This window comes from Alligator sinensis, unplaced genomic scaffold (genome assembly GCF_000455745.1).
Source record: "Alligator sinensis unplaced genomic scaffold, ASM45574v1 scaffold490_1, whole genome shotgun sequence".
NCBI classification, from domain to species: Eukaryota; Metazoa; Chordata; order Crocodylia; family Alligatoridae; genus Alligator; species Alligator sinensis.
This window is the reverse complement of record NW_005842438.1, coordinates 770,799-774,303: the sequence shown is the minus strand read 5'-3', so window position 1 is coordinate 774,303 and position 3,505 is coordinate 770,799.

The window sequence follows — 3,505 nt, the reverse complement described above, 5'->3', positions numbered from 1 at the left end:
TGGTATTAAGGCACAGTAAACTAATTAACTATGCCTTAGGACAGTAATAGGAGTAAGCTAATTAACTCCATGAGGGATAGTATCATCTTATGGCAGACTATCTACCTGCACTGAAACACACAAGTAGACAGTTACCGGGCAGGGGCCAGATTCCATATGTTTGGCACCTTCCTGCCCCAGCCAGCCCCTCTGCCACCCAATACCTCCACCCCAAGCCCAGGACTGGCTCCCCAAGCCTGCTGCCAGCCCAGGCATGTGCTGCCTTATCTCAAAGTGCTACTGTCCTAGGCTCACATGGAGATGCTGCATACAGGAGCAGTTCACTCCACTTCAAAGTGCACTGGAGTTTAATGTACTCCATTCATTATACATGTAGGTGCACCCACTGGTACTGCAAAACTGAGTTAGAATAGCATAAATGATGTACAAATGTTAAGAGTATGTCCGCACACCCTCTAAATCAAGGTTGAACAATCTGCAGCACAGATGTCACAAGTGGTACAGGCAGCCTTCATTTGTGACATAGGGAAGATTTGGGAGGGGACAGGCAGAACAGAAGCAGATAGTGCAGGAAGCAGAAAGCAAAACAGCATTTTGGGCAGAGAGCAGAAAGCAGAGCAGTAGATCAGGTAGGGGAAGCAAATCAAAGTGTCACTCAGGGAGGATGCAGGATCAATTCATGGCACACCTGACAAAAATGTTCACCCCCGCTGTTTTTGATTATTCAGAGAAGTGCTGCAGCCATGTGCAACCATATCCAACCTATCCCAAGCTCTGTCACTGACCTGCTGTGAAATCTTGGAAACATTTTACATCTCTTTGTGCCCCTTTTACCACCTATGCCTCTCTCTACTTTATCTATTTACATCATAGACAGTTCGGGTGGACCTTGATTTTGTCCTTTATTTTAATTATTACTGTATACATTTTTTCTTGTAATTTCTTTTCCTATCTATTATTGGTATTTGCTGACAAGTTTGTCCAAATACTCTGTGGTTTAAAATACTATTTAAAATATAAGTATGACAATATAAATATCAAGAAATGGAGTTTACTTTTAAAAATATTTCACACCAAGCTATGCCTACTGTTTAAGTAAATATGTGGTAGGAAAATCTACTGGAGAAGCAAAGGTTCTACAATGATGAAGAATAATAAACAAAGCTTTGAAGAATAATGCTATTTTTCCTTCCTTCTAATAAAATCTCTTGTTCAGTTTTAAGTATCTGATTCTTCTTCATTATCACATGACATGCTGAATTTCCTTAGGAATAAAAGCATGTTTATTAAACCGAAAACTTCAATATTACAATTTCATATTGAACCTAAATCCTGATATGTATTATCTGACAAATATTACAGAGCTTGTTATGGTAATTAAAACTTTATTCTGTGGGAAAGCTTGTTTACAAAAGCAAAATAATCCTGCACAAATTTCTTTTATAAATTTTATCTTGATTGTTTTCAGCATTCATGTTCCTCATTATAAGAAAAATAAATGTGTAACATAGCTTAGTTAGTTGAAACTGCTTGGGGATATCACATATATTTTAGATATCACATATACATGGATGTTCAGTTTGCAGGGAGAGTTGATTTGTGAGGTGATTGACAGTGAAAAATAAGAGGGGTTTTGTGATTAAAATGATTTGAGTAAACAGTTTGCTGCAATCCAATGAAATTATTATTTTACTGGTTATGCCATGATTGTACTGACTAGATTGCTTCTAGAAGTTCTCTTTATTTTCTCACATGATATGAATAAATCATGGAAGTCCTGAATAAGAATTTCAATTTCAAATTGACTGACTTTTGTAAAATAAAGTCTATACTACTAACTATTTACATGATGATATATGATAACAAAAACCTTTCCTATCACTTTACTACTGGAAAAGTAAAATTACAACTGGCTAAATCTATGTGAGAAAACTATGTAGAAACAGATTCTAGATTTGCTAAAATACTCTCTATGGTATTTCTAAAAACGATTTTTGTTATATAAGAATAACTAGTCAAAATGTATACTAGTCTTTTTATTATTATTATTATTTTTGATGCCTATTTCATCTTTTTTTTCTTGTAGAAGTGCACAATAAATGATAGCTGTAAAATTAGCTCAGTGAATACTCTAACAGTACTTTTTGTCACAATGGTTGGCTATAAAACATAGCTCTGACTGTTTCTCTCTCTCCTCATAAAGGTGACTGGTACAAAATAAATATATATATATATATTTTAGTCTTTATTTAGCCTAGTATTGTAGGATATCAGGAGGCAATGGGTCATAACATCATTGGTATGATACAATTCATGAAAACATGATTTAAAACCTTGGCACTGTTTTATCCACTTTTTATCATTTCAAGTAGTAATTCAGTATTTCTCAAGCCATGGGTCACAACCCAAAAGTGAATCAGAAGAATATATGAAAAGGTTGCAAGCAAACTTTAAAAAAATGGATCAACAAACTTTAAAAATGGATTCTCTTTTAAAGGAGAAAAATGTGGAAAACGGCATTCCCCTGCAGAGTCTAGCCTGAAAGGGGATGCTTGGGGCTGGGGGAAGTGGGAGGAGGGTGATCAGGTAGAGGGCGCCATGTGCATGGTCATGCACACACCTGCATGTGGCAGCCAGGCAGTGTGGGGAGCAGCTTCTGCAGATCCCAACAGGTAAATCTAAGGGGCAGAGGGTGGAGGGGGAGCATAGAGGATGTATGAAGGGGATGGGAGACACGGCATGACCCCACCTCCTCTCCAGGGTAGTGCCATGGCCTGAGAGGAGCAGTGGTGACAGCCGAGCCATAGCAGTGGGGTAGAGCTGTGGCCCAGTGCACGAGTGGCTGGTGGCAGGAGAAGGTGAGGTCAGGGCACCCTTCACCCCACCATCCATTATTCCTTGCGCTGCATGGCTGGTGTGGGGGTTCTGGCAGCAGAAACAACAATGAGTCTCACTGCCCCACTCTGCCCTCCTGTGCTAAGTCCTAGCCACTGAGCCATGGAAGCAGCTCCTGCCTCTGCTGGTCCAGCCAGGCCACAGCCCCATGCCCACTGTGGGTGCACAAATATGGGAGGGCACATGCCCCCCCACCCATACCTCACACACTCAGACCCTGTCCCACACACTGGGGGCTGGGGCCTGAAGGCAGGAGGCTGTGAGTCAGGAATGAGGGGCACCAGCAGGACTGTGTGTGGGAGGCTGTGGTTTGGGAGTGAGGGGTACTGCCATGGCTGTTTATTATTTAATTTTTTTACCAGGTCAGGACTGGCCAATGTTTACAAATGGGTCCTGGTAAAAAAAAGGTTTGAGAACCACTGGTTTAACTGACTGTGTAGTTTGCTTTATGGAAGACAAAATCTAAAGAGGTGTTATGTTTAAGTTCATGCTATTAAGCTTTAAACTTTGTACTCTAAGGGTGAGATTATGTCTAAGGAAGAAGTTACATGTAAACCGGTTTAAGTGATCAGAAAGTGGTTTAAACCTGTAACAGAACATAAATTCAGGG